At 38.7% G+C, this 20117-nt stretch overlaps 1 non-coding gene across 1 annotated transcript; it reads right to left on the bottom strand.

Moving 5' to 3' along the window:
* Positions 1–5151: 5151 nt before the first annotated feature.
* On the bottom strand, positions 5152–5259 carry LOC130970989 (small nucleolar RNA R71). The gene has a single exon (XR_009082230.1). It is a non-coding gene; the product is annotated as a small nucleolar RNA R71 (small nucleolar RNA).
* Positions 5260–20117: the final 14858 nt, after the last annotated feature.

Here is a 20117-nt window from a genome sequence, read left to right on the forward strand (position 1 = left end):
TTAATATGAGGCAGAGAAGGTGGATGGAACTGTTGAAAGACTACGACTTTGAGTTGCATTACCACCCGGGAAAGGCGAATGTAGTGGCGAATGCGTTAAGTTGGAAGTCATTACATGCGGCTTGGATGATGCTTCAAGAGGAGAAGTTACTCAAGGGGTTCGAGAGTCTAAAAATTGGTGCTCGAGAAGTATCCGGAACTTTGTGTTTGAGCCGATTAGAAATCTCAAGTGACTTTAAGTCCAAACTCCTAAAGGCTCATCAAAATGATGAAGCGTTATGGAAGGTGTTACCGGCTATTGAGCAAGGAAAACGGTGGAGAGTGTCGGAAGAAAAAGATGGGTTATGGAGATTCAAGGGTAGGATCATTGTGCCGGATGTTGGCACCTTGAGGCAAGATATTTTAAAGGAGGCACACAAAAGCGGATTCTCCATTCACCCGGGAAGTACTAAGATGTACCATGATTTAAAGGCGATGTTTTGGTGGCCGGGTATGAAGAATGATGTGGCGGAATATGTTTCAAAGTGCCTAACTTGTCAAAAGGGTAAAGATTGAACATCAAAGACCTTCCGGGATGTTGCAACCTTTAGAGATTCCACAATGGAAGTGGGGAGGTATTGCAATGGACTTTGTGTCAGGATTGCCAAGGACTAGGGCTGGTTTTGGAGAATAGGTCTTATGTATTTGTGTCCCTTTGGGTTTCGATTGGGGTTTTCCTTATTTTATCATATGTATATATTGCTATGCTCGGACCGGTTATCTTCGCAGCCGAATTTTGAGTCTTGATATTCCTGTTTTTGACACTCAGTTGTATATATAAAATCTCGCGCTGGTTTATCCTTATTCGTTACGTTATCGACCGGAGTGTTGCGCTTTTGAGTTGCGATTTTTGTTTACCCCCTTTTTCTGCAAAGGCTCCTAGTTATAAACCTTATTCAAACTACTATACGTACTAAATTTTTATTTTAGAGGTCGTAATACCTTGCCATCTCTGAATTATGACTTAAGCATAAGACTTTGTATGGTAGGGTGTTACAGGTAGGAAAGCAAGAATGATGGTTGCTAACCCAAACAGTCATTATTATCCTAACCAGATTGAAACGGTATTGCACGCCATGAGAGATTATCCAAAATCGGCACAGATATGGACCTAGATTGTCTCACCAGTGGCTTATTCCTTTTATTTGGGATAAATTTTGACTGCTAGATTAAGATGAATATTGAGAATAAGTTACGATGGGCACAAGTTATGAGTGGATAGATGAGTTCTTTGTAACATGATGGAATATATAAAACCAGAGGAATGAAGAATTGTTTTCTCCTCCCTTAGAAGATAAAGGAATAACTATACCATCATTAGACTGAACATTAGATAGATTCAAGGAAGCTTGGGAAGACAAGGTGATGAGCGGATAATTTGTACCCTTTTTGGCATTATTTTTAGTATGTTTTTAGTATCATTTAGTTAGTTTTTATTATATTTTTATTAGTTTTTAGTTAAAATTCACTTTTCTGGACTTTACTATGAGTTTGTGTGTTTTTCTGTGATTTCAGGTATTTTCTGGCTGAAATTGAGGGACCTGAGCAAAAATCTGATTCAGAGACTGAAAAGGACTGCACATGCTGTTGGATTCTGACCTCCCTGCACTCGAAGTGGATTTTCTGGAGCTACAGAAGCCCAATTGGCGCGCTCTCAACGGCGTTGGAAAGTAGACATCCTGGGCTTTCCATCAATATATGATAGTCCATACTTTGCCCAAGATTTGATGGCCCAAACCGGCGTTCAAAGTCACCTACAGAAATTCCAGCGTTAAACGCCGGAACTGGCACCTAAATGGGAGTTAAACGCCCAAACTGGCACCAAAGCTGGCGTTTAACTCCAAGAAGAGTCTCTACACGAAAAATGCTTCATTGCTCAGCCCAAGCACACACCAAGTGGGCCCGGAAGTGGATTTTTATGTCATTTACTCATCTTTGTACACCTTAGGCTACTAGTTTTCTATAAGTAGGACCTTTTACTATTGTATTTGACATCTTCTGATCTTTGGAACCTTTTTCTTGAGATCTTTTGATCACTTTGGGAGGCTGGCCATTCGGCCATGCCTAGACCTTGTTCTTATGTATTTTCAACGGTGGAGTTTCTACACACCATAGATTAAGGTGTGGAGCTCTGCTGTACCTCGAGTATTAATGCAATTACTATTGTTCTTCTATTCAATTCCGCTTGTTCTTTGTCCAAGATATCACTTGTTCTTCAACTTGATGAATGTGATGATCCGTGACACTCATCATCATTCTCACTCATGAACAAGGTGACTGACAACCACTCTTGTTCTACAAGCAATCAAGGGCTCTAGTGTTTATCTCTTGGATTCCTGATACACGATGCATGGTTGATCGCCTGACAACCGAGTGCTCGCCTGACAAACGAGCCAGCCATTCCGTGAGATCAGAGTCTTCGTGGTATAGGCGAGAACTGATGGCGGCATTCAAGAGAATCCGGAAGGTCTAACCTTGTCTGTGGTATTCTGAGTAGGATTCAATGATTGAATGACTGTGACGTGCTTCAAACTCCTAGCAGGCGGGGCGTTAGTGACAGACGCAAAAGAATCGATGGATTCTATTCCGGCCTGACCGAGAACCGACAGCTGATTAGCCATATGCTGTGACAAAGCATAGGAACATTTTCACTGAGAGGATGGGAGGTAGCCACTGACAACGGTGAAACCCTTGCATAAGCTTGCCATGGAAAGGAGTAAGAAGGATTGGATGAAGACAGTAGGAAAGCAGAGAGACGGAAGGGAAGGCATCTTCATACGCTTATCTGAAGCTCTCACCAATGATATACATAAGTATCTCTATCTTTATCTTTATGCTTTATTCGTTTATCACTATACCCATTTGAGTCTGCCTGACTGAGATTTACAAGGTGACCATAGCTTGCTTCATAGCAACAATCTCCGTGGGATCGACCCTTACTCACGTAAGGTATTACTTGGACGACCCAGTGCACTTGCTGGTTAGTTGTGCGAAGTTGTAGTGATCACAATTTTGCGCCACCAAGTTTTTGGCACCGTTGCCGGGGAATTAAATGTCCTAACTACAGTTTCGCATTTGTTCCCTGCAATAACAGTGCCAAGTTTTGATCTGGCAACAACACCAAGTTTTTGGCGCCGTTGCCGGGGATTGTTCTTGTGTATGGACAACTGACGGTTCATCTTGTTGCTTAGATTAGGTATTTTTTCTTCAGAGTTCTTAAGAATGAATTCTAGTGTTTCATGATGATCTGTTGAAATCTGGCTGGCTGAGAAGCCATGTCTAATCTTATTGGACCGAGGTTTCAACTAATCATCACAATAGATTGTTGATTTCTATCAATCTTGCTATTGGAGCAATGATCTGCTAAGGCTTGGCTGGCCATTGGCCATGTCTAGTGTTTTGGACCGAAGCTTTCTTTGAAAGCTTGGCTGGCTGTGAAGCCATGTCTGATTCCTGGACCGAAGTCTTAGACTAGCATTGCAATGATTCCTGGAAATTCAAATTGAGAATTCTGAAACCTTTATTTTCTATTTTCATATAATTTTCAAAAAAAGCACAAAAAAATTTTCAAAATCATAAAAAACCAAAAAATATTTTATATTTTTTGTTTGAGTCTAGTGTCTAATCTTAAGTTTGGTGTCTTGCATGCCTTGTTTATTTGATCTTGGTTCTATTTTCAAGTCAATAGTACAGGGGACTGAAGATTCAGAACATACAGCAGAGGAATTACACAGAAAAACTGGGCGTTCAAAACGCCCAGTGAAGAAGGACAGACTGGTGTTTAAACGCTAGCCAGGGTACCTGGTTGGGCGTTTAACGCCCAAAAAGGTAGCATTTTGGGCGTTAAACGCCAGAATGAATACCATTCTGGGCGTTTAACGCCAGGATGGCACAAGGGGGAGGATTTTGTTTTCAAATCAATTATTTTTTTCAAGTTTTCAAAGTTTTTCAAAATCAAATCTTTTTCAAATCAAATCTTTTCAATCAAATGTTTTCAAAATCAATTTCTTTCCTTTTTCAAAGATACTTACTAACAATTAATGATTTGATTGAACATCTCAAGTATGTTGCCTTTTCTGTTGAGAAAGGTTTAATGTTTTGATCATATCTTTTCTTGTTAGGCAAGTCATTAATTTTTAAAATCAAATCTTTTTAAAATGTTTTTCAAATCATATCTTCTCAATCACACCTTTTTAAAAACCAATCATATCTTCGTAACCACATCTTTTTCAAAATAAGTTTTCAATCAAATATTTTTAACTTCCAATTTCAAAATCTTTTTCAAAAATCACTTGATTTCTTTCACTCTTGGTTTTCGAAAATCAAATTAAAGTTTTTCAAACTGTTTTTAAAATCTTTTTAACTTAATTTTCGAAAATCTTCTTCCCCTCTTCTCACATCCTTCTATTTATGGAGTATAACTCCTTCTTAATGCACAATTCGAACTCTATCTAATCAAGTTCGAATTCTTCTACCTATTTCTTCTCTTTTTCTTTTCCTCTGACACCTCAAGGAATCTCTATACTGTGACATAGAGGATTCCACATTTTCTTGTTCTCTTCTCTTTCATATGAGCAGGAGCAGAGACAAAGGCATTCTTGTTGAAGCTGACCCTGAACCTGAAAGGACCTTGAAGCGAAAGCTAAGAGAAGCTAAGGCACAACTCTCTGTAGAGAACCTAACCGAATTCTTCAAAGAAGAAGAACACATGGCAGCTGAAAACAACAACAATGCAAACAATGCAAGGAAGGTGCTGGGTGACTTTACTGCACCTACTCCCGACTTCTATGGGAGAAGCATCTCTATCCCTGCCATTGGAGCAAACAACTTTGAGCTTAAGCCTCAATTAGTTTCTCTAATGCAACAGAATTGCAAGTTCCATGGAAACCCATTGGACGATCCTCATCAGTTTTTAGCTGAATTCTTGCAAATCTGTGACACTGTCAAGACTAATGGGGTTGACCCTGAGGTCTACAGACTTATGCTATTCCCTTTTGCTGTAAGAGACAGAGCTAGGATATGGTTGGACTCACAACCTAAAGAAAGCCTGAACTCTTGGGAAAAGCTAGTCAATGCCTTCTTGGCAAAGTTCTTTCCACCTCAAAAATTGAGTAAGCTTAGAGTGGAAGTCCAAACCTTCAGACAGAAGGATGGAGAATTCCTCTATGAAGCTTGGGAAAGATACAAACAATTGATCAGAAAGTGTCCATCTGATATGCTTTCTGAATGGAGCATCATAGGTATTTTCTATGATGGTCTCTCTGAACTATCCAAGATGTCTTTGGATAGCTCTGCTGGAGGATCTCTTCATCTGAAGAAGACGCCTACAGAGGCTCAAGAGCTAATTGAAATGGTTGCAAACAACCAATTCATGTACACTTCTGAAAGGAACCCTGTGAACAATGGGACTAATCAGAAGAAAGGAGTTCTTGAGATTGACACTCTGAACGCCATTTTGGCTCAGAATAAAATATTGACTCAACAAGTCAATTTGATTTCTCAAAGTCTGTCTGGAATGCAAAATGCACCAAGCAGTACTAAGGATGCTTCATCTGAAGAAGAAGCCTATGATCCTGAGAACCCTTCAATGGAAGAGGTGAATTACCTAGGAGAACCCTATGGAAACACATATAATTCTTCATGGAGAAATCATCCAAATTTCTCATGGAAGAATCAAGAGAGACCTCAACAAGGTCTCAACAACAATAATGGTGGAAGAAACAGGTTTAGCAATGGCAAGCCTTTTCCATCATCTTCTCAGCAACAGACAGAGAATTCTAAGCAGAACCCCTCTGACTTAGCAACCATGGTCTCTGATCTAATCAAAACCACTCAAAGTTTCATGACTGAAACAAGGTCCTCCATTAGGAATTTGGAGGCACAAGTGGGACAGCTGAGTAAGAAAATTACTGAACTCCCTCCTAGTACTCTCCCAAGTAATACAGAAGAAAATCCAAAAGGAGAGTGCAAAGCCATAACCATGGCCGAATCTGGAGAGGAAAGAGAGGAAGTGGACGCCACTGAGGAAGACCTCAATGGGCGTGCACTAGCCTCCTCTGGGTTCCCCAATGAGGAACCATGGGAATCTAAGGCTCAAAATGAGACCATAGAGATTCCATTGGACTTACTTCTGCCTTTCATGAGCTCTGATGAGTCTTCTTCCTCTGAAGAGGATGAGTATGTCACTGAAGAGCAAGTTGCTAAATACCTTGGAGCAATCATGAAGCTAAATGACAAGTTATTTGGAAATGAGACTTGGGAGAATGAACCTCCTTTGCTCACCAAAGAACTGGATGACTTGTCTAGGCGGAAATTACCTCAAAAGAAACAAGATCCTGGGAAGTTTTCAATACCTTGTACCATAGGCACCATGACCTTCAAGAAGGCTCTGTGTGACTTAGGGTCAAGTGTAAACCTTATGCCTCTCTCTGTAATGGAGAAGCTAGGGATCTTTGAGGTACAAGCTGCAAGAATCTCACTAGAGATGGCAGACAATTCAAAGAAACAAGCTCATGGACTTGTAGAGGATGTTCTGGTAAAGGTTGAAGACCATTACATCCCTACTGATTTCATAGTCCTAAAGACTGGGAAGTGCATGGAAGAATCTATCATCCTTGGCAGACCCTTCCTTGCCACAGCAAAGGCTGTGATTGATGTTGATGGAGGTGAACTGATCATTCAAGTGAATGAAGAATCCTTTGTGTTTAAGGCTCAAGGATATCCCTCTGTCACCATGGAGAGGAAGCATGAAGAGCTTCTCTCAAATAAGAGACAAACAGAGCCCCCACAGTCAAACTCTAAGTTTGGTGTTGGGAGGCCACAACCAAACTCTAAGTTTGGTGTTGAACCCCCACATTCAAACTCTAAGTTTGGTGTTGGGAGGTTCCAACATTGCTCTGAGTATCTGTGAGGCTCCATGAGAGCCCTCTGTCAAGCTACTGACATTAAAGAAGCGCTTGTTGGGAGGCAACCCAATGTTATATTTTATCTATTTCCCTTTTGTTATTTTATGTTTTTTGTAGGTTGATGATCATAAGAAGTCACAAAATCAATTGAAAAAGCAAAAACAGAATGAAAAACAGGAAGAAAAATAGCACACCCTGGAGGAGGAACTCACTGGCGTTTAAACGCCAGTGAGGCTAGCAGTTGGGCGTTTAACGCCCAGTCTGGCACCATTCTGGGCGTTTAATGCCAGAAAGGGGCACCAGACTGGCGTTAAACGCCAGAAAAGGGCAAGAACCTGGCGTTAAACGCCAGGAATGGGCACCAGCCCGGCGTTTAACGCCAGAAATGGCTCAAAACGTGATTTTGAATGCCATTTGGTGCAGGGATGACTTTTCCTTGACACCACATGATCTGTGGACCCCACAGGATCCCCACCACTCTCTCTCTCTTCTTCACCCATTCACCAATCACCTCAACACCTCTTCCCCAAAAACCCTTCACCTATCAAATCCCATCTTTCTCTTCACCACTCACATCCATCCTTCATAAAACCCCACCAACCTCACCCTTCAAATTCAAACCACTTTCCCTCCCAAACCCACCCATAATGGCCGAACCCCATCTCCCTCTCTCCTATATAAACCCTTCTTCACCCCTTCATTTTCACACAACCTAAACACCACTTCTCCCCCTCTTTGGCCGAATACAAAGCCACTCCCTTCTTCCTCATTTCTTCTTCTCCTACTCTCTTCTTTCTTCTTTTGCTCGAGGACGAGCAAACCTTTTAAGTTTGGTGTGGTAAAAGCATTGCTTTTTATTTTTCCATAACCATTTATGGCATCCAAGGCCGGAGAAACCTCTAGAAAGAGGAAAGGGAAGGCAAAAGCTTCCACCTCCGAGTCATGGAAGATGGATAGATTCATCTCAAGGGTGCATCAAGACCACTTCTATGAAGTTGTGGCCTTGAAGAAGGTGATCCCCGAGGTCCCCTTTTCACTCAAAAAGGGAGAATATCCGGAGATCCGCCATGAGATCCGAAGAAGAGGTTGGGAAGTGCTTACCAACCCCATTCAACAAGTCGGAATCTTGATGGTTCAAGAGTTCTATGCCAATGCATGGATCACCAAGAACCATGGTCAAAGTGTGAACCCGAATCCAAAGAATTATCTTACAATGGTTCGGGGGAAATACTTGGATTTTAGTCCGGAAAATATAAGGTTGGCATTCAACTTGCCCATGATGCAAGGAGATGAACATCCTTACACTAGAAGGGTCAACTTTGATCAAAGGTTGGACCAAGTCCTCACAGTCATATGTGAAGAGGGTGCACAATGGAAGAGAGATTCAAGAGGGAAGCCGGTTCAATTGAGAAGGCATGACCTCAAGCCCGTGGCTAGAGGATGGTTGGAGTTTATTCAACGCTCAATCATTCCCACTAGCAACCGGTCCGAAGTTACTTTAGACCGGGCCATCATGATTCATAGCATCATGATTGGAGAAGAAGTGGAAGTTCATGAGGTCATAGCCCAAGAACTCTACAAGGTGGCGGACAAGTCTTCCACCTTGGCAAGGTTAGCCTTTCCTCATCTCATTTGTCACCTCTGTTATTCAGTAGGAGTTGACATAGAAGGAGACACCCCCATTGATGAGGACAAGCCCATCACCAAGAAAAGGATGGAGCAAACAAGAGATCCCTCTCATCATGAGATCCCTGAGATACCTCAAGGGATGCACTTTCCTCCACAAGATTATTGGGAGCAACTGAACACCTCCCTAGGAGAATTGAGTTCCAACATGGGACAACTAAGGGTGGAGCACCAAGAACACTCCATTCTTCTCCATGAAATTAGAGAAGATCAAAGAATCATGAGAGAGGAGCAACAAAGACAAGGAAGAGACATTGAGGAGCTCAAGCACTCCATAAGACCTTCAAGAGGAAGAACAAGCCGCCATCACTAAGGTGGACCCGTTCTTTAATCTCCTTGTTCTTTAGTTTCTTGTTTTTCGAAATTTTCATGCTTATGTTATCCATGTTTGTGTCTTATGATCATTAGTATCTCAGTGTCTATGCCTTAAAGTTATGAATGTCCTATGAATCCATCACCTTTCTTGAATAAACAATGTTCTTAATTGAAAAAGAAAAAAATTGCATGAATTTTGAATTTTATAACAGTTTAATTATTTTGATGTGGTGGCAACACTTTTGTTTTCTGAATGTATGCTTAAACAGTGCATATGTCTTTTGAATTTGTGGTTCATGAATGTTGGCTCTTGAAAGAATGATGAAAAAGGAGACATGTTACTGAGGATCTGAAAAATCATAAAAATGATTCTTGAAGCAAGAAAAAGCAGTGAATACAAAAAAAAGAGAGAAAAGCGAAAAAAAAAGGGAGAAAAGAAAACGAAAAAAAAAGAGAAAAAGAAAGAAAAAAAGAAAGAAATAAAGTTGTGATCCAAGGCAAAAAGAGTGTGCTTAAGAACCCTGGACACCTCTAATTGGGGACTCTAGCAAAGCTGAGTCACAATCTGAAAAGGTTCACCCAATTATGTGTCTGTGGCATGTATGTATCCGGTGGTAATACTGGAAGACAGAGTGCTTTGGGCCACAGCCAAGACTCAATAAGTAGCTGTGTTCAAGAATCATCATACTTAACTAGGAGAATCAATAACACTATCTGGATTCTGAGTTCCTAAAGAGGCCAATCATTCTGAATTTCAAAGGATAAAGTGAGATGCCAAAACTGTTCGGAGGCAAAAAGCTAAAAGCCCCGCTCATCTAATTAATTCTGATCTTCATAGATGTTTTTGGAGTTCATTGCATATTCTCTTCTTTTTATCTTATTTGATCTTCAGTTGCTTGAGGACAAGCAACAATTTAAGTTTGGTGTTGTGATGAGCGGATAATTTGTACCCTTTTTGGCATTGTTTTTAGTATGTTTTTAGTATCATTTAGTTAGTTTTTATTATATTTTTATTAGTTTTTAGTTAAAATTCACTTTTCTGGACTTTACTATGAGTTTGTGTGTTTTTCTGTGATTTCAGGTATTTTCTGGCTGAAATTGAGGGACCTGAGCAAAAATCTGATTCAGAGACTGAAAAGGACTGCACATGCTGTTGGATTCTGACCTCCCTGCACTCGAAGTGGATTTTCTGGAGCTACAGAAGCCCAATTGGCGCGCTCTCAACGGCGTTGGAAAGTAGACATCCTGGGCTTTCCAGCAATATATGATAGTCCATACTTTGCCCAAGATTTGATGGCCCAAACCGGCGTTCAAAGTCACCTACAGAAATTTCAGCGTTAAACGCCGGAACTGGCACCTAAATGGGAGTTAAACGCCCAAACTGGCACCAAAGCTGGCGTTTAACTCCAAGAAGAGTCTCTACACGAAAAATGCTTCATTGCTCAGCCCAAGCACACACCAAGTGGGCCCGGAAGTGGATTTTTATGTCATTTACTCATCTTTGTACACCTTAGGCTACTAGTTTTCTATAAGTAGGACCTTTTACTATTGTATTTGACATCTTCTGATCTTTGGAACCTTTTTCTTGAGATCTTTTGATCACTTTGGGAGGCTGGCCATTCGGCCATGCCTAGACCTTGTTCTTATGTATTTTCAACGGTGGAGTTTCTACACACCATAGATTAAGGTGTGGAGCTCTGCTGTACCTCGAGTATTAATGCAATTACTATTGTTCTTCTATTCAATTCCGCTTGTTCTTTGTCCAAGATATCACTTGTTCTTCAACTTGATGAATGTGATGATCCGTGACACTCATCATCATTCTCACTCATGAACAAGGTGACTGACAACCACTCTTGTTCTACAAGCAATCAAGGGCTCTAGTGTTTATCTCTTGGATTCCTGATACACGATGCATGGTTGATCGCCTGACAACCGAGTGCTCGCCTGTCAAACGAGCCAGCCATTCCGTGAGATCAGAGTCTTCGTGGTATAGGCGAGAACTGATGGCGGCATTCAAGAGAATCCGGAAGGTCTAACCTTGTCTGTGGTATTCTGAGTAGGATTCAATGATTGAATGACTGTGACGTGCTTCAAACTCCTAGCAGGCGGGGCGTTAGTGACAGACGCAAAAGAATCGATGGATTCTATTCCGGCCTGACCGAGAACCGACAGCTGATTAGCCATATGCTGTGACAGAGCATAGGAACATTTTCACTGAGAGGATGGGAGGTAGCCACTGACAACGGTGAAACCCTTGCATAAGCTTGCCATGGAAAGGAGTAAGAAGGATTGGATGAAGACAGTAGGAAAGCAGAGAGACGGAAGGGAAGGCATCTTCATACGCTTATCTGAAGCTCTCACCAATGATATACATAAGTATCTCTATCTTTATCTTTATGCTTTATTCGTTTATCACTATACCCATTTGAGTCTGCCTGACTGAGATTTACAAGGTGACCATAGCTTGCTTCATAGCAACAATCTCCGTGGGATCGACCCTTACTCACGTAAGGTATTACTTGGACGACCCAGTGCACTTGCTGGTTAGTTGTGCGAAGTTGTAGTGATCACAATTTCGCGCCACCACAAGGTAGAAATTAGATTGAGAGACTAGCAAGTAAGAGTGCGATTAAGTGGAGACCCCCTAGTTGGTTGGGTAAAGCTAAACACAGATGGACCAGTTAAGGAAGCATAAAAAATGGTGGGTTGGGGTGAAATTCTGATAACTCATGAGGGACAGTGGATTGGAGGCTTTATTACTAAAATAGGAGATTGCTAGGTGATTCAAGCAGAGCTTTGAGGAGTGTTATATGGGCTCCAAATGGCTTGGAATTTAGAAATGAGGAGTTTTATTATGGAGGTTGATTCGATAGAAGCTTATGAGAAAATCATAAAGGATCTAGATTCATAGTGTTTCAACCCAATTATCACAAATACCGGAGCTTTTAAGAGCATACTGTGGGGGCTAAAGGTTTAGCATACGCTCAAAGAGAGAAATACATTTGTGCTTATTGGCTCGCTAAAGAAAACTTAAGGCACCAATTTGGATTTATATTAATAGATAATCCACAAGAAGAATTAGCTAGTTTGATTGCCAGAGATATAACTGGGATCACTGATTCCAGTCTTTAGTCCTTTTTTTTCTTGTTCTAGACCGAGGTTCTAATGGGTTACCAAAAAAGTATAAATATAATAGTCAAAATTGTATATATATATTTGGCTGGATGGATTGAAAAGTCTCCAATTCTAGATATTACATGACACACTTACACACACATTTAAGAGTTTTTTCTACTACTTGGCCATCGTCAAGATTCAAACTCAAGTGTAACATATTAAGAGAGAACATATTTAGTCACTAAAATCTTAATTGCAATTAATTATGTATGTTAAATGATGTTTTAGAAGAAAGAAAAAAAACTTGTACGCCAAACTCGTCCCATGCTCTCATTATATATAGGTATAGTTACATTTAGCTTCCTTCATTTGGGCTTAATATTCTTTAGTGATTGAAAATATTATTGTGATAAGAATACCTTATCACACCTTATGTAGATGCCCATTTTTCATAAGATACAGTTTCTCAAGGATGACTGTATTTAATATAGTTTGAAAAAGTGAAGTCTTACACATGTATAAATAGGGGCATAGGCTGAGGCTTTTGACATACAACAGAAATAATAAAATCACTCTCTCTTCTCATATAGTGTTTTCTTCTCTCTCTTTTACAAATAAGTTGCTATATATATTAGTAGATATATATAAATTATCTTCAATATATTGAGTTAATTATATTGGCTAATATTAATACTAGAGTCTTCTATATCTTTATTTTATCTTCTTTATTTATTTATTTTACAACACGTTATCAGCACGAGACTCTGATCAAATTTTTAGGAAGACTCAGGTAACAAATTTTCATTATGTCAAAGCTCTCTCATCTTGAATTCATTGCTCTTGATATATCTAGAAACAATTATTTATCACGGATATTAGATGATGAAATCCATCTTGATTCAATGGATCTTGGAGATACCATTAAGGCTGAAAATAATGCATCCCAGAAGGATAAAGCCAAAGGCATGATTTTTCTTCATCGTCATCTTGACAAAGGATTGAAAATGAATATCTCACATTAAAAGATCCTGCAGATCTTTGGAAAAACCTTGAAAAAAGGTACAATCATAAAAAAAACGGTGATACTTCCTCAAGCTCGATATGAAATGAATATAATTCGGCAATGTTTCGAATCACCTCACAACTGAAATTATGTGGGAAAAAGATAACTGATAATGATATGTTAGAGAAAACTTTCTCAACCTTCCATGCCTTGAATGTGCTCCTACAGCAGCAGTGTCGAGAAAAAGGATTTAAAAAATATTTTGAGCTAATTTTTTGCCTTCTTGTTACTGAACACAACAATGAGTTACTCTTAAAGAATCACGAAGCATGCCCAGCTGGCGCCGCCCCATTTCCTGAAGTAAATGCGGCAAATTATCCTAGAAGAGGTAAATGGCAAGGTTTTAATAACAAGAAAAATTATGGAAGGAAAAGAAATTATGTTCAAAAGAGAGGATCTCACTAAAAGTGGGATAAAGAAAGAAATATTGGGCAAAATAAATCAACAGAGGATAAGTGTTTCCGTTGTGGTGGAAAGGGCCATTGGTCACGTACCTGTCGTACCCTAAGGCACCTAGTCGATCTTTTCCAAGCATCTTTGAAAAAGGACGACAAAAGGAAGAAAAAAAATTTTATTTCAAATGATGCTGAAAATTCCACCACTCATTATGATGTATCTGATTTCTTTGAGGATCCTGAAGGAAATATTGGTCATTTGATCAATAATGGAATAGTTTAATATGTGGGATTGTTAAGTATCCATGTAAATAAATAATGTAAAGAAATTATTGTTAAGTTTTATTTTCTATGTATTTAAGTTTCAAATGTGATGTATATAAATAATGAAATATTAATGTTTATGAATTTTGAAATCATTAAATGTGTCAAGTTTTAAAATAAAATTTTAGCATATGACATTATGTACAATGTTTCTTAGAAAAATAATTCTAATCAAGAATTCAATTTAACTGTGGATGTATTACTACTCATTTTATTATAATTTGTCTTTGAAGAAAATAGCAAGGATATATAATGAAGATGTATGCCTTGCGGATAGTGCAAGTTCGCACATCATTCTCAAAAGTGATATATATTTTACCCATCTTGTGCCAAAAAAAGAATATGTTAATACTATTATTGGCTCAGGTAATGTGATAGAATAATCCGGAAGAGCTATAATTTTGCTTTTCGGAGGGACAAAATTCATAATAAATAATGCACTATTGTCTACTAAGTCTCTGAGGAACTTATTGAGTTTCAAAGATATTCGCCGAAATAGATATCATGTTGAGACAATGAATGAGAGAAATCATGAGTATTTATGATAACTCATGATTCAAATAAGAAAGTTATATTAGAAAAATTACCCTCACTTTCATCTGGGTTATATTATACCAAGATTAGTGCAAATGAATCACATGCCACTGTAAACTAGAAGTTTACTAGTCCAAATAAATTCATAACTTGGCACGACCGATTGGGTCATCCGGGAACAACCATGATGCAAAGAATTATTGAAAACTCCCATGGACATTCACTAAAGAATCAGAAGATTCTTAAATCTAGTGAATTTTGTTGTGCTGCATGTTCTCAAGGGAAGTTAATTTTAAGGCCATCGCTAGTAAAGATTGGATTTGAGTCCCCTGAATTCCTAGAAAGGATTCAAGGTGATATATGTGGACCTATTCATCCATCATGTGGATCTTTTAGATAATTTATGGTCCTCATAGACGCATCTTTGAGATGATCACATGTGTGCTTATTGTCTTCTCACAACTTGGCGTTTGCGAGATTACTGGCTCAAATTATTCGATTAAAAGCACAATTTCTAGAAAATCCAATCAAAGCAATTCGTCTTGATCATGCTGGTGAATTTACTTCCCAAGCTTTTCATGCTTATTGTATGGCTAATGGAATAAGTGTTGAACATCTAGTAGCTCATGTTCACACACAAAATGGGTTAGCAGAATCACTTATTAAATGCCTCCAATTAATTTCTAGACCCTTAATTATGAGAACAAATCTCTCAACCTCGGTTTGGGGGCATGCTATTTTGCATGCCGCAGCACTTATTCGTTTGAGGCCGACGAGTTACCATAAATTCTCTCCTATGCAGTTAGCTTTTGGCCAGCAGCCAAATGTTTTCCCTTTAAGAATATTCGAGTGTGCGATATATGTTCCCATTGCACCACCAAATCGCACCAAAATGGGACCCCAAAGAAAATTGGGGATATATGTTGGATATGATTCTCCTTCTATAGTGAGGTATCTTAAGATACAAATGGGAGATGTATTTAAAGCCCGATTTATGGATTGTCATTTTGATTAATCAAAATTTCTAACATTAGGGGGGAGAGAATAAGCTTCCTGAAAAGGAACTTAATTAGAATGCATCATCCTTGATGCATTTAGATCCTCGATCAGGGCAATGTGAACTAGAAGTTCAAAAGATTATACATTTGCAAAGAATAGCAAATGAATTGCCTGATGCATTTTCTGATACAAAGAGGATAACCAAGTCGTATATACCAGCAAAAAATGCCCCAATTCGAATTGATATCCCAGTTGGAAAAATTTCTACAGAAGCAAATACACGCCAGAAGCGTGGCAGGCCTGTCGGTTCCAAAGACAAAAATTTTCGAAAGAGAAAAGAAGTAAATACTATTCCTGTTGGAAAAGACATAGCAAAGACACCTGCAGTTGTCCAAAATTCTGATATAGTTTTAACGCCAAAAGACGTTCAAGTACCTAAAAATTGTGAAAATGATGAGATCTTGATAAATTATGTCTTTACAGGAGAAAAATAGAATCAAAAAAATACAATTGTCAATGAAATATTTTCATATAATGTGGCATTAAATATCATGCATGAAAGTAAAGATCTTGAGCCAAGATCAGTCGAAGAATGTCGACAAAGAAATGATTGGCCAAAATGGGAAGAAACCATGAAGGCTGAATTAGACTCACTTGCAAAACGTGAAGTCTTTGGACCTGTAGTCCGTACACTAGAAGATGTAAAACCTATTGGATATAGGTGGGTATTTGTGAGAAAACAAAATGGGAAAAAATGAAGTTGTGCACTACAAAGCCCGACTTGTTGGTGCACGAAATTGTGATCTCTACTTTTCACAACTCAGACAGTCCCTAGTAATGGCTCCAAAAACTCGGTGCGCAATACCATGGTCTAAACATAATTTCACAACTTCGCACAACTAACCAGCAAGTGCACTGGGTCGTCCAAGTAATAAACCTTACGCGAGTAAGGGTCGATCCCACGGAGATTGTTGGTATGAAGCAAGCTATGGTCATCTTGTAAATCTTAGTCAGGCAGATTCAAATGGTTATGGATGATATATGAATAAAACATAAAGATAAAGATAGAGATACTTATGTAATTCATTGGTGAGAACTTCAGATAAGCGTATGGAGATGCTTTGTCCCTTCCGTCTCTCTGCTTTCCTACTGTCTTCATCCAATCCTTCTTACTCCTTTCCATGGCAAGCTGTATGTTGGGCATCACCGTTGTCAGTGGCTACAGTCCCGTCCTCTCAGTGAAAATGTTCAACGCACCCTGTCACAGCACGGCTAATCATCTGTCGGTTCTCAATCAGGTTGGAATAGAATCCATTGATTCTTTTGCGTCTGTCATTAACGCCCAGCCTTCAGGAGTTTGAAGCTCGTCACAATCATTCAATCATTGAATCCTACTCAGAATACCATAGACAAGGTTTAGACCTTCCGGATTCTCTTGAATGCCGCCATCAATTCTAGCTTATACCACGAAGATTCCGATTAAGGGATCCAAGAGATAAACATTCAAGCCTTGTTTACTTGTAGAACAGAAGTGGTTGTCAGGCACTCGTTCATAAGTGAGAATGATGATGAGTGTCACATAATCATCACATTCATCATGTTCTTGAGTGCGAATGAATATCTTAGAACAAGAATAAGCTGAATTGAATAGAAGAACAATAGTAATTGCATTAATACTCGAGGTACAGCAGAGCTCCACACCTTAATCTATGGTGTGTAGAAACTCCACCGTTGAAAATACATAAGAACAAGGTCTAGGCATGGCCGAATGGCCAGCCTCCCAATGATCTAAGAACTAGACGTCCAAAGATGATCCTAAGATCGAAAATGATCAAAAGATTTTAAAAATCTCAAGATGAAAATACAATAGTAAAAGGTCCTATATGTAGAGAACTAGTAGTCTAGGGTTTACAGAAATGAGTAAATGACATAAAAATCTACTTCCGGGCCCACTTGGTGTGTGCTTGGGCTAAAAATTGAAGCTTTCATGTGTAGAGACTTTTCTTGGAGTTAAACGCCAATTTTTGTGCCAGTTTGGGCGTTTAACTCCCATTCTTGTGCCAGTTCCGGCGTTTAACGCCGGGCAGTTTTGAGCTGATTTGGAACGCCAGTTTGGGCCATCAAATCTCGAGCAAAGTATGAACTATTATACATTGCTGGAAAGCCCAGGATGTCTACTTTCCAACTTCGTTGAGAGCGCGCCAATTGGGCTTCTGTAACTCCAGAAAATCCACTTCGAGTGCAGGGAGGTCAGAATCCAACAGCATCTGCAGTCCTTTTCAGTCTCTGAATCAGATTTTTGCTCAGGTCCCTCAATTTCAGCCAGAAAATACCTGAAATCACAGAAAAACACACAAACTCATAGTAAAGTCCAGAAAAGTGAATTTTAACTAAAAACTAATAAAAATATAATAAAAACTAACTAGAACATACTAAAAACATACTAAAAACAATGCCAAAAAGCGTATAAATTATCCGCTCATCACTTGTGGCACAAGGTTTTTCACAAATGCCTGGTATAGATTATGAAGAAACGTATTTCCCTATAGTGGATGCGATAACATTGCGTTATTTGGTCAGTTTATCTGCATATCATAAACTGCATATGCATTTAATGGATGTAGTAACAGCCTACTTATACGGCTCATTAGATCGGGATATCTATATGAAAGTCCTTGAAGGACTAAAGATGTCTAAACCATCCAATGAATATTCACAGGGGTTATACTCAGTCAAATTGCAAAGATCTTTATATGGTCTAAAGCAATCTAGACGAATGTGGTATAATCGTCTTACTGAGTATCTGGCCAAAAACGGATTCAAGAATGATGATATCTGCCCCTGTGTTTTCATAAAGAAAACTGCATCTGGATTCATTATAATTGTTGTGTACGTTGATGATTTAAAAATCATTGGAACTCCTGAAGAGATTCCAAAAATTATAAAAACCCTAAAAGAAGAGTTTGAGATAAAATATCTTGGAAAGACTAAATTTTGTCTCGGCCTGCAGATCGAGCATACAAAAAATGGGATCTTTATTCATCAAACGACATACACAGAAAAGATCTTGAAAAGATTTTATATGGATAAGTCACATCCCTTGAGTACCCCAATGATCGTAAGATCTTTGGATGTGGAAAAAGATCAATTCCGTCCTAAAGAAGAAAATGAAGATATCCTTGGTCCTGAAGTACCATATCTTAGTGCCATTGGAGCGCTAATGTATCTTGCTAATAATACACGACCCGATATATCATTTGCTGTGAATTTACTAGCAAGGTATAGTTCTTTTCTAACCAGAAGACATTGGAGAGGAATCAAACAAATCTTTCGATATCTTTATGGAACGGTTGATATGGGATTGTTCTATCCCTATGGATCCAAGTCACAACTAGTTGGCTATGCAGATGCTGGCTACTTGTCTGATCCACATAAAGGGAGATCTCAAACAGGATACCTGTTTACATATGGCGGAACAGCTATATCATGGAAGTCCACGAAACAGACGATTGCTGCAACATCCTCTAATCATGCTGAAACACTAGCAATTCATGAAGCAAGTCGCAAGTATTTTTGGCTCAAGAGTTTGATCCAATATATTCTGTCATCATATGGAATGATTGATCATAAGATAGCTCCAACTGTCCTGTTTAAAGTTAATACAGTATGCATTGCTCAACTTAAAGGTGGATACATCAAAGGTGATAGAACAAAGCATATTTCTCCCAAATTCTTCTTCACTCATGATCTTCAAAATCAAGGGACAATTGACGTCCAACAGATCCGCTCAAGTGACAATCTGGCAGATTTATTTACAAAGTCACTCCCAAAATCCTCCTTTGAAAGATTGGTACATGAGATTGGGATGCACCAATTTCGAGACATCAACTGATGGTGACAAGAGGGGGAGACTGTACTTTTTTTTTTCTTGGTCAGGTTTTTTTCCCATTAGATTTTTCTTGACAAGGTTTTTAATGAGGCAGTCCCCATCACTAAAAGATATTGTACTCTTTTTTCTTCACTAAGGTTTTTTTCCATTAGGTTTTTCTTTAGTAAGGTTTTAACGAGGCAATAATCCTAAATGGTCATCCAAGGGGGAGTGTTGTGATAAGAATACCTTATCACACCTTATGTGGATGCCCATTTTCCATAAGATACAGTTTCTCAAGGATGACTGTATTTAATATAGTTTGAAAAAGTAAAGTCTTGCACATGTATAAATAGGGGTATAGATTGAGGCTTTTGACATACAACAGAAATAATAAAATCACTCTCTCTTTTCATATATTGTTCTCTTCTCTCTCTCTTACAAATAAGTTGTTATATATATTAGTAGATATCTATAAATTATCTTCAATATATTGAGTTAATTATATTGGCTAATATTAATACTAGAGTCTTCTATATCTTTATTTTATCTTCTTTATTTATTTATTTTACAACAAATATGAGGTTTATATACAAATTTTGGGTCACAAAAAATCTAAGTCAACCAACTTTGACATGAATACGACATTGGTAGATGGATTATGGACATATGCAATTGATTCCTTTGTTAGCTTTAAGTTTTGGTGAGTATATGCACACATTTACTGGGAAGGGAGATTACTACAAAGCATCGTAATCTCTTAACTCTCTCTCTCTCTTGAAATTTTAAGTTTAGTTGAACTTAGAGATTTAAAAGAGAGAGATAATGAAATAGGCCCATAATTTTGATTCGGAGATACTCTTATGAATG

Source organism: Arachis stenosperma, chromosome 3 (assembly GCF_014773155.1).
Source record: "Arachis stenosperma cultivar V10309 chromosome 3, arast.V10309.gnm1.PFL2, whole genome shotgun sequence".
NCBI lineage: Eukaryota > Viridiplantae > Streptophyta > Magnoliopsida > Fabales > Fabaceae > Arachis > Arachis stenosperma.